This window comes from Adiantum capillus-veneris, chromosome 1, assembly GCF_014529385.1.
Source record: "Adiantum capillus-veneris isolate H3 chromosome 1, ASM1452938v2, whole genome shotgun sequence".
Taxonomy (NCBI): Eukaryota; Viridiplantae; Streptophyta; class Polypodiopsida; order Polypodiales; family Pteridaceae; genus Adiantum; species Adiantum capillus-veneris.
Genome location: NC_140931.1, coordinates 124,329,141 through 124,342,190, shown reverse-complemented (window position 1 = coordinate 124,342,190; position 13,050 = coordinate 124,329,141).

The following is a 13,050-nucleotide window of genomic DNA, read 5'->3' as shown; positions in this document are numbered from 1 at the left end:
AGGACAATTGGCAATGATGCAACTATACTTCTCTCTCTCCCTCTACACCATCACAATGAAGACTCTCATAACTTCTACCCTCTCTCTCTCTCTCTCTCTCTCTCTCTCTCTCTCTACACATTCACTGACATAGAAACTCCATGCCTATAAATGCTTGAATTTGATTTTTCTTGAAGAAATACACTATGGTATGGGCACATGGCCCTATAAGTGAACTTAGAACTAATTGTTAGTCAAGTTAGTTCTGCTAGTTAGGCTAACTTGAATATTTGATTAAGTTAGAGGGCTAACTACCACTACTTGGCTGAGACTACATGGATGGGACCTAATTAACTCATAGACTAACTAGATCACAAAGGAAACCTAACTAGGTTAGGCTAAGGCTATACCCTAAACATGGAATAAGCTAGGCCTTAACGTCTTTTGATTTGGGGACTTGGGATGTAATAAACCCAAGGGCCTATACCATGGGTCGACTTGAAGATAGAATCCTTTTGCAAGCGTGGTGACCTGGGCAGTTAAGATAGGCCCGACAACGCAGTTATAACATCTTTACTACAGTTGAAATCAATAACAGATGCCTCAAAATTTGTGAGGCTTGAAAAGCAGTCCACCTTAGTAGCATGATGTGCAAGCGTAATCTAGGGCACCTTTGATGCAAAATAGAGTAAGGCCCCTGTCAAACACATCCGCCCGGACTAGAGATGGGCTGTCGTGGAAAAAGACGGTTGGACAGAGAATATGTCCACTAATTTGCAATCAGCACAGGGGCAAACCCCTCGCCCATCTTGACTCGTTGGCGCACGTCCGCAAAAGAAGTGGCGGGAGGAGGAGTCATATGACTTGAACCAGGCGCAGCAACCGTCATTCGCGGAATGTCTACCACGTGGGCTACGGATATTGGGTGTCCAAGGAAGTGGAAAGTATAAATATGAACTCTATCCTCCCTGTGGCAAGCAAGGTGCCCAAATTTCATTTTTACTGCCCTGTCCGTCGCCCGTGTGTGAAAAGGGCCTAAGATACTCTGAGGAAGAGAAGAAATACTCAAAGGTGAGCTCATTATTTTGAGCTCATTAGCTTTCACTTTAGTATTTCCTAGCATCAATTGCTTAATATGTGAGCATAGCAAGGGCTTCCTTTGTGTTAGAGCCTTGTTGATTAAGATATCAAGTATGAGAAAATCATTAGCTTTACACATCCTTCTTCTCTAAGCGACGAGTGGGTAAGTAGGATATACCAACACTGAACTTGGAAGTTTGAAGTTTCAACCCACTTTGCCATGGCGTTGAACAAAGCGACACAACCATCTGACGTACCAAAACAATTAGTGTATGCTTAACTTCTTCTCTATGAAGTATTGACTAAACTCAGGATATGTGCATGCATGGTCTATGCATGGTAACTATTAGTACAAGGGTACCATGTTAGATGCATGATTTAGCTAGGATAAATGTAGTTATCAAGGAAATCTTGTGAGATTCACCTGTCTCAAAAGGATTAATAGACTTATCCTTGTTAGATTCTCCTCTTTTAGTATAGGTAATGCTATTTGGAAACTATTCTATTGATTGTTGGCCATGGCATTTCAATCATCAAAATTTTGTAAGGACTTATTTTATTATCAATTATGTCATGTGTTGAGACCTACTTTTTTGCTTATAGATGATAGTTAATGTAGGCGCTTAACCATGCATTGGTAGACCTTGATGACAAAAGTGATATGGAGATATCTGGAAGGATAAACTTCTTTGGTTTGTCCTCTTATTGAGCTAAATCTTGTGACTTGCATTCTAATATCAATTTTGTTTTAGAATGATGACTCTACACCACCCATTAACATATCAAAAAAGAAGCCAAAGGTCATGTGCTTAAATGAGCTCGTGGTGGTAAGTGTCTTAAACTCAAAGTGTAAAGAAAAAAACTCTATCTATTAATGGTGTTTGAATGATACCTTTATGTTTGCTTATAGTGTGGAAACAAAGAGAAAGGAAACATCTTTGAGATTGGTGAATTGATGTCATTAAAGGACGTCTCCCTTGAAAGAAATAAAAAAAACCTTGTTTTTGTAGGCTTTGAAGGATCTCACAAACAAGAAATCATCTAGCATTGATGCCATCATTTCAAGGGTCTGCTCATTGTCAACCGATCTTTGGTAAAGACTTTAAATCTCTATTTTGTAATGATTTTGAGATGGAATGGTCTTTGCAACGTGAAGCAAGAGAAAATGGAAAAGCTAAAAGAGTTACCAAAGTTCCTGCCAGATACAAAGAGAACACCTCTACCTTGGTACAAGCCCTTTTCTTGGTATACTGATCTAATCAAGCATTTTGAGGGTTGTGAATTGTTTCTATTTATTGCAGGTTTGCAAGTCTAAAACGAGGAATTTGAATCCTTCTCATAACAAAGTCACATTATCGCCTCATGTATGGCTACTAGCATCTTTGGTGTTATAAATGAGCATGTTGCATTGCAAATTCAATAGATTTTTTATGAAGGTCATTACATGAGTGTAACATACCTTTTGCAGAATAAGGCACTTAAGAAGACAACAAAAGGAGCGATAGATTTGAAACGGATGGGAGAGCACGACATAGATATCATGTATAGGCGACTAGCTGACTGTTTAAAAGAGCTGCAATGGACTACTTCAAAGGAATCATTTGATTTCAAGAAAGAATATTGCCAAGACTCGAAGGCATTGGATGTTTTAGTGTCTTGGGCCATTGGGCAAAACAAGATCAAGCTCAAAGACACTAATGCTAAAGATATGGGTCAGGATGAAGTTGAACTTGTTTAAATCAAGTTCACTATGGAACTGTGGTTATATACATTGCCTCTATTTTGACAAAAAATTTGGACAGTTTGGCATGTAATGTGCAAGTGCATATCCGAATTATAAAGCTAAAAGATTTTGTGGAATAAGTTATAATCCTTTTGTCGTTGTGAAGTGAAAAAGTTTTACCCTATTCAAGTTTTTTCAATGACGGTGACATTTAATGTCTCTCTTTTGCATAGATAAACAGGGCAAGGTTCAACTAGAAATTTTTTCCACTAGTTTTCTACCTATCCAATGTATTGATTAGCTTGTAAAAAATTGCAACTTAAGAATGAAATTTTTCGATGTCAAAAGTGGAAATAATTTACACTCAAGATTGATAATTCTTTCGGCTAAGAGTGAAAAGATTTATCATTATGATATGTTTGAGTGAAAAATATTTTCATTAGAACTATAAAATGTAGAATGAAAATGTTTCTAAGGTGCTAATTTTTACCTGCTTTGTAGTACAATCTTTAAGAGCCTCGATTGGGAAAAATTCACACAATGAACGTGCAAGGTCTTGAGTGCAAATTATTTTCATATTGTGTTTTGGTTTTTACATTCCGTAGGACCAACAAATATGATGCGTTAACAATTTTTTCTCTTATGAATTGTAGAAAGATAACAATAATTATGAGCTCAATTATTTTTCACGTCAGTACTTTATTTTACAAGAGATTTATTCCCACTTTGAGGATAAGAAAATTTGATGCATGGTTTAAAAAAATAACCATTGAGGAAAAAAAAAGCAATGAGAAAAATAATTCACACTTCCTAGGTTTTTTACACATTAGGGTGCAAAAGAGGGTGGAAAAAGGACCTTTTTCTCAAAATGAGAAAATGTCTAAAACTTGTAGTGTGAGTGAGATGACCACACTAGATGCACAGACACTGCCTACAGAGGAGTCATGGATTAGATCTCCTCCATCGTTTTCATCACCTAGAAGTACCTTGCCATTTATTGGGCACAGTTGACTGCCATGATTCTAAGGTGATGTTAGACAGGGAGAGCACCAGGGTAGATCCTACCGGTGGTAGTGAGATGCGACAAGGTACTGAGACTCCCATTTTGAGCATCGTAGATCACATGCTCCAAAGTTTTACCACACCATGACCATTGCTCACAGAGATGACAGACAAATGTTTCCATAGAGCCATCTCCAATGAAGATGTTACGATCACATTTATCGACCATTGTGCAATTAGACCCCATATGTACATCATTGACAACCTAGGTGCCTAGAGACCACATTTCTGTCACCATGAGCGTAGAGGACACATCACAGACTTCAGAGGCTACATTGCCTGGTGTATCCTCTATACCTACATTTCATGAGGATTTGACGGCACTTGCAACATCTTCTTGTGCTAAATCACGGTCACAAGATCATGAGCAAAGTTTAGAGCCTGCTCTACATGGAGACTTGATGAGTAGTGCTACTCACACACAACACATGACCTTTGGTGCTTGTAGTTCTACTCATAGAGCTTCACATAGGGCCAGACATGTTTACATTCCCCGTACAGACATACATGCTAGATCATTGCCTATTGATGGCATGCCAATGAAGGACATAGATAGATATGGCTTCCTAGGCCACAAGTTGTAGCACATGCAGCGCATTCACAACCACTCATAGTTACAAGACCATTTGAGAGATCTAGACCGCATAGATGAGTGTCTAGACCAATCTCAGAGAGGCCATGACCACAGTGAGTGCGCACTAGAGCTAGAGCTTCTCGACCACATGCTAGGAGAGCTCAAGATCATTTCCATAGCATACCAAAAACATTGAAATTATGGCTACCTAAGAGCCTTCCCATCATTCCTTCACAAGTTGACACTATCCATAGCTCAAACACGACTTCCATTGATCATACCATTGACCTAGAGCTAGGCAAGAGTCAACCATTGACCATTGAGCAACATTGTCCTATGACCATTGAGTCAAAGGCTGATGTCATCCCTAGACTAGCTGATGCTTGTGCCATAGAGGAGACCATTCATAGAGATCCAGCTGCTAGCCAGCCTTTGACCATTAAAGAGCAAGCTAGGAGATTGCACATATTTCTTCATGGCGTGAACTCTCTCTGACCACTAGCTGCACTAGGTATTCTGACATCTGTGCACATTGAGATAGTGCACTAGACTTCGTGTGTGTAAACAGAGGCACTTTTCTCCCATTAAGTTTTTTTCAACGGGCTATTCAAGTTTCACACCCTAGACTAGAATTTTTCATTTTGTTTTTTGTTTGACTAAAAATTCTCCTTTTCACACTCATATGCCTCTTGAAGGTATTGTGCTTTGTTGCTTGATATTTTTATGCAGGAGCATTGAGAGGCTTGCCATCATAGAAAACTCGAGGAGATTGCATCATACATGATCACATGATATTGATCTCCCTCTATAGAGCTTCAACATATCTCCTTCGACATAAGCACACTCCATACAGGAACAGGTGTACTTCTTCCATGATTTCTTTCCTACTTGATTTATTGCCATCATTTGATTCATGTGTATTTATGTTGCTAGCATGGCATGCTTGTAGATTGTGACATTATGCGATACTTTGCCAGCTAGATGGCACAGATTTGGGATCCTTTATACTAACTTGCATGAAGTATTTAGTTTAGAGCTTAGCTATATTGGTTTTTCCTTTAAGAAAAGGAACATCAATTTAAGTTAATGTTAGTTACTAGACCAGCTAGTCTTGTGCTTGAAATTATTGACTAATGGTAGTGAACTTAGCCGTGTCTAGAGGTCTAAGTTGACTAGTAGTCCAAAATTAAAAAAATGAGTCTAGCATATTGCTAACAAGAGTTTGGTGGCACAAATTTCAAGACTCATCACTCACTGCATGTGTTTGAATAAAAATTCCAAGAGGCCGATTACGATCGTGTGTCATGCCTGAAAGATAAAATCAACAATAAAATTAAAAAAAAAAGCATTGCTTGACCTTGCATTGCACGACGCTCATCATTCACTTTTGTATATTGCACGGATATCTAGTCTTCTAAAACCAAAGAAAACCATTGAGTTATGAAAAATTTGGGGCTATGGGATTCCAAATTGTATCATAAGCTAGACAACTTGCATTGATAAATCACTTATTCTTGAGGTAGTTTCAACCCTTGTACATATCCAGGGTAAAAAGGAATTTGTAAGGTTTTGAATATACTCTGTTTTGGTAGAAGTAAAGAGATAAGTGTGTAGCTATTGACTAGAGCCAGAACTCTAGCTCATAAACTTTTGAAGGTTTACTAAATGATGCTTAATGTATTCTCTCTACTTGGCAATGTGATTTTCATAACTTCATGCAATATTGTGTCTTGCCATTGCTTGCTCGTACTTGCACTCCTTCATTCGTTTTATATTTTACCATATCTTGGACTTGCATCCTCTCACATTGATGTTGCATTGCAGACACATTTCATCCCAAACGCTTTACCACCTTGGTGATCTAGGTTTGCTTGTGGCGCTCAAGGACGTGCACCTGATTAGGAGGGGGATACCGTTACGTCCTTCACATCAATGCCACTCCACAAGATGCAGAGCTCCTCAACCAATGGAGCCAGATACACATCCATGTTCTTTACCTTGTACTTTCCAGGCACAATCAACGATAGAAGAAGGTGGCCCTTTTTAATGGCCAACCAAGGAGGGAGGTTGTAGTTCACTAGACACACAGGCCACGTGCTCCAAGAGGAGCTGCGAAGTCCAAATGGGTTCACTACATCCATTGCCAATCCAAAACATATGCATCGAGGCTCCTTTTAAAAACCGACCATTTTGTCTCTATGTGATTCCAAGCGGGAGAATCTTCGGGCACTCGTAAACGTTGTCAGAAGATCTGTTGGTTGAGTGCCATGTCATCAACTTTGCTATTTGATTTGCTTTGCTTCTTGACATATTTCTTATCCTCGAGATAATGGGAAAGTGTCGCAATACCTTTACCGGAATTCATGCTCCAACAACTCGTCTCTATATCGACTCGCATAGCATTTTGGGCATTTGTCAGTCTCTCTCTTCGTACTCATTCCAAAAAAGGATACAACCATTATGGCACGCATGTATTCGGTTGTAGTCCATTCCCATATCAGAGAGAAGCTTTTTAGCATCTGCACAAGTAGGAGGCAATTTGTTTTTTCTCGGCAGTATCTGATCACGTAATAGCCTACCACATGAATCATAAAGGATCTATTAACAAAAGAACCATGTAAACCTTAAACCTTAAACCATGCTCTTTTCAGCACTAGAGAGGTCCACTTACGTAAATGCTTGGTGACACTTGCATCGGACCATGCCTATGGGGGACAGACCAACGAGGCATTCTTCATAGTGAGATCTTCATAACAAATTAAAAGAAAATAAGTTAGGGAAAATGTATTGAATGAAAATGGAATTTCTTGATTGATCAAAAAATAAGAGGGAAATTTCAAGCTAAGCATGGTGGCCTTATATAGGCTTAATGGTGGATTCCTATGTAGGAGGTTGTATCCATGCACATAGGGGTGCATGCAAGTATGCTTGACTTTAGGGATTTTTTGTGCATTGAGTGTAAGCTAAAAGGATTACCTCAACAAACACCCCAGTAAGTTAAAGATTACATGAAATGCATGGATTCTTATCAAGTAGTCTAATATGGGTTACTTAGGGTAATTGCATATGGTTCATAAGATGAATCTAATGCAAGAGGGTAGGTCTTACCACCAAACTTTGGGTTTGGGGTAGTGTTTAAACCCATTACAATACATCCTTGGAGTAAACATTGTTGACATCCCCTTCTTCTTCGTTTTCTTCTTCTTCTTCTTACACAACATATGCTTTGCCTTTAAAATCTCTAGGATTATTTGGGTTCTTTGCATTATCTTTGAAGAAGCATAGATTGGGTACATGTCCCTTCTTGTTGCAATGAGGGCGCACCTTAGTGCGGAAGAAATCTTGTGATTTATGGTTTCTTTTGTCAGAAGAACATTGGAGTTTTCACAAAGAACACAATAACCACAACATTTATAGATATGATATGTAAACCTGCAAAGGATCCTACAAGGCTATGCCATCAACACTTCCATTTTGTAGCTAAACAACCGGCTAGATACAACATGCAAAACCATACGGTAAGCTCAACATTCCAAAGAGCTTTGAAATCAAAGCATACCATGCCCATGATTCATGCCCTTTTACGTGTTAAATAGTCTTTAGAGCACCACGAAGAGCAGTGGAGTTTTGTACATTAGAGCTCCACAATGTGAGAAACCTTTACCATTTACAACAAATGCATTACTTTGAGACCTTTGTGTGAGTGCAAATTCTTTTTTCTTCCTCTAGAAGTGAATTGATTACATCTTCAAGTGCGAGAATTGGATCTTTCACCTTGAGCACAATTATTATGTTATCAAAGCTACTTGGTAGGGCTTTGAGATAAATGCCTCATTTGGAACTTATACCTTGGTATAGACAAGTTGAGTTGAGATACTCTTAAGCTTGTTGACAAGGCTAGCGACATCATCTTGCTCGTGCATTGTGAGACTGTAAAGTTAAATTTTGAGGCTCATTTTAGAGTGCTTACCTCGAGCATTGAAGAGATGCTCTAGGGTTTGCTAAGTGTGAAGTGCGGATGTAGCATCATTAATGTGGTGAATATAGTCATCTTCGAGTGCAGTGATGATGATTCCAAGTGCTTGTTGTTGGGCATTCAAAGTTTGTGTCAAGGCCTCCCCCAAATTGGATGGAAATTTTACAAAGTTCCACGGGTTTTTTTTCATGAGCACTCCTTTCACTTTTGTTTGCCAAGTGTGAAAATCGATGTTGTTAAACTTTATCAACATTTTTTGTGGACATTTTGCGTGTATGACGGTCTTATCGAGAAAAATAGTCAGTGTCTTAAACTTTGACAATATTGGAATCCAAAAAGGACGACGGAGCTCAATGGCTAAAATAATGCATACACATTAATGAACACCACCTTAAGAGAATTGAAAAAATTGCACCCTTGATTTGAGATGTCATGCCTTGAACTCTTGGGAGCTTTTGAAAAAATTGCAGTGTGAGATTCCGTGGGACCACAACTTAAATAATTTTGATTTTAAACAAATAAATACCAAATTCTCGTTAAAAATTGTGGGTTTTCGTTGACTTGCAGGGCGAGGACGAGGCAACAGAGTGAGGGCAGCTTTGCTTAATGGGCAAGAGACGAGGGTAGGTAACGATTGATGACGTTAGATTGGAGTGCACCCACTTAAGGTAATAAATGAGTAGCTGATGATGTGGAACACACTTGTAAGCATGCAATGATGACAAGGTAGCACCAACAGTAGCATGCAATAGTTGAAAAATGACAACTCATGAGGCTTCTTCAAGACCCGATGACATAAAATTTAATATAAAAGTAACCCAAATTATTTTCTCATATTAAACTGACAAGAGTTAGAATATAGAAACGTGCTTATGGATCTATCTCAACAGGGGCCAAAGTCAATGGGTCCAAATGAGGGATGGTCTGCCAAAGAGAAATGCTAGCTAATGGAGCTTAAAGACCTTAGGGATAGCTTCATTAAAGACCTCCAAAGGTTAGTGTTAAAATTCCTTAGACCTAGGACCTTAGGCAAGTTAGGGATGTACTTGAGGTGGGAACCCGGCCCAAGCTTGAGCTGCTTGTCATGCTTGTTGACTAAGGTGCTTGAGGTGCTTGTCGTGCTTCATGACTAGGGTTCTTGAGGTGCTTCATGACTAAGGTGCTCAAGGTGCTTCATGACTAAGGTGCTTGAGGGGCTTAAGGTGTTTGAAGAGTCAACAAGGATCCCTACATATGGGGAGGCGAGCCCTACTTGTAGGAGCATGAGAGAGAACACACACACCCTCACTCAAGGCAAGCCTAGTCTAAAGAGGCAACAAGGACACATGTCAAGCACCTCTCCATGTTGCCCTCATAAGGTGCCTAAAGCCTATTGGTTGGCCTCTAAAGGGGTCTAATAAGCTTTTAGCTAATTAAATTGATTGTTTAAGCATTTATCAAGTCCTCTCTCTCAAAGGGGAAAGGAGGAAACTTGTCCAAGGACTACCCCTATTGCTAGTTATGACCCAGGCTTGTGATTGGCTAGGCTTGAGAGAGTGAATGAGCTTCAAGTAAGGCCAAAAAGAGGGGGTCAACCATGCAACTTGGGAGCTATCTTGGGGGGTATACTCCCCCCCCCCCCCCCCCACACACACACACACACTCATTGTGTGAAGTGCTAAGTGCAAGAACTTCATCTCCTTCTCCAAGCTTGTTGAGAAGTTGAGATCCTTCACCAACACTCTTGGCTATGGAATGCAAATCCAACCAAGAGCCATGCTCCAATGCTAAGCAAGAAGAGTGATGATAAGTGAGGAACTATTTCTTTCTCATAAGAATGTTTCTTCTTCCTCTTCCCTACCCTCATTCCCTGCTAGCTCTCTCCACCTTCGAAGGTGTTTGAGGTCTTGGGACTAAGGCCGAGGACAAGTTAGTGCTTTCATGTAGCTAAGTTGCAGGCATAATTGTGGGGCATGAAGCTCTCTATCTTCATTGCACCATCAAGGTCTCAAGGAACACAAAGTTTGTATTGTATCAAGTCTCTCTTTATGGGAAAAATTATAATACAAAAGCCTTTTGGAGGGGGGACCGGCTCCACATAAATTCGGCCCTCAACTATTGTTAAGTTTTCTAATTCTCTCTCTTGCAGAGTATTGCTCATGCCAAGTTAATTAAGTATAACGGTTATGTTGCTATCGCTAATTAAGTTCACCCTCTGTTTTCTCAAAGTAGTCTCATAAAAATGCTCACTATATTTCTCTCAATTCCGCTATTCTCAATGTTCATAGGCCATCTCCATTACATTGGTATCAGAGCTATTGGTTTCTCTTTTCTTGCTTAAGAAGAGAGGTCCTTAAGTTGTCCATGAAAGGTTGGACCTGTTCATTGCAATAGGGTAAGTGGGATAGGGATCTATTATCTTGGTTGAAAAGGACTTAGTTCAAGGTACACTGTTGGGAACTATAGTCTTAATAATGGAGTCTCTTGGGGCTTGCCTTTGGCTTAACCATTATTGAGCTACTAGCAAGCTCAACAGGAACCATAATCAACCGAGCAATGGTAGACGCTCTCCACTGTTCTTTGCAATCAACAGTCTCTAAACCACGGGTGTGTCTGCTTGAGGACTAATTTTTAAAGGTAAAGAAGAGTAGTAACCAAGGTTTTTGAGGGTACCAAAGCACAAAGTATTTTATATATAAGTTTAATTAGCACGGTTGACAATAATCAAGAGAGTAGAATGAATATTGACAACTTTGATATTGCACATGAAGGTGCTACTGATGATGTCCCAATGTTTGTTAACTATCTTGTTACTAGGTTGCAATGAGCTATGGGCAACCCTGCTTTGCAAGACAAAATTACCCAGCAACTTTGTGCTTATGGGATTTCCCTACCTCTCCAAGAAGAGAGAGAACTTAGGAAGCCTCTTGTTGAGACTTCCAAAAGAAGACTCTCTCCGATAAGAGAAGATGAGGAATCTAATGAACAGTAGTGAATCCCCTGAAGATGTGACTCCACGAAGACGGCGGTCTCGACGATCCCCAACTCCTCCCAATGGGAAACAATCATCCTAGAGTCCTTCTCCTCGTCCCTCCAAAAGGGAAGACGAGAAACGAAGGAAGAAAAAGGCAAGAAAGAGGTCACCCTCTTCTCCTTCTTCTTCACCTTCCTCCTTTCCAATGAAAGCAGCGGTTATTCTCCTAGAGAATACAAGAGGAGAGGACATCGCAAATCCTACCCTGCTTGGAAAAGTCCCAAAAGCTAAAGAAGTACAAAGAGGGAGGAAAGAGTATCTCTTTTCTCACCTATGATTGCACCTTTGGTGATACCGACAATTTCTTGACCTTTATCTAGCAATTTGATGCGGCCTAGCTATGCACTTCCAGAAATCAGCTCGTCAATGGTGGGCTAGCCTTCGTGGCAAGGTCGAAGCCCCAAAGACATGGAAAACTCTACGAGTTTCCATCATGAAGCAATTCCTTGCAAGCGATGCAAAGGACAAAGTGCTTACTGAATGGCGGAGTTTGAAGTCACTCTCCAACGAGTCTATCCATAAATATGTTGACAAGTTTTGGGATTTACATCTCAAGGCTACTGTCTTTCAAAAAATAGACTTTGTTGAGCAAAAGCAACATTTTTGTGTGGGATTAGTGAAGAAATGGCCGAGTATGTCAACTCGCAACGGCCTGCTACTATCACCGAAGTAATCCACCACACTATGGTTGCTTCGCGCATCAATTTCCAACAAGGGGCTAAAAGAAATGCTATGCCCATGGAAAGAAAAGATCAAAATGATGCAGAGGGGAAGAACAATGCCCAAAACTCTTCCCAAAGCAATAACAACAACAACATTTGGTCCAAGGAGAAGGGATTTTATAAAGGTAAAAATAAACTCTCTCCTGAAGAGCTGAAGCTTCTCGTAAGGATCACAAATTCTTTAAGTGTGGGGAGCAAGGGCAGGGCTATCGTTCTTGCCCCAAAAGAAATGCCCACAATGAGACTCCTAGAGCTTCCACGATCGAAGCTCCAAAAGCAGATGCTCATTGCAAACGATCACCTCTCTCCTATGCTTGGGGAAAGGTAAGGGAGCATGATGCCTTCATCCTTTTTGACCCTGGATCTACTCACAATTTCATATCAACGGAGTCGGCCACCAAGTTAGTCATTCAAGCTCATGATGATATGGGAGATGTTGTTGTAGCCGATGGAGCCTTCAAGGGGCAAGAAGCTGTAGTTACTCCCTTGATTGGGAAACTGAGGCTTCATGTCCAAGGCTATGTTGACAAAGAAGATTTCTTGATCTCTCCTCTCAAGCATGAAGATGTCATCCTAGGGGCACCATGGTTTGACCGTATGACTGTTAATGTAAAGTTCCCTGAAAGAAGGTTGTATTTTAAGTACAAGAAAAAGAGCATGTACATAGATGCAAACAAGCGGATTGATGTGTAGCCAATCAACGTGGGTGAGTAACCAGTAGTGGCCTCTCTTGAAGATGCACATGGCGTGATGAACTCGTGGATGACGAGGCTGTGGGGTAGCACAATGACCAGTAGTAGGTTGGGTTAATGGAGAGAGTAGCGTTGAGAGGAATTGTCTTCGTTTGTAGAGAAAACTAGGCTCATTTAGTGCTTTCAATTTTGACTCTTCGTCATGAAGTTGAGGGTTCTACAGGCACTA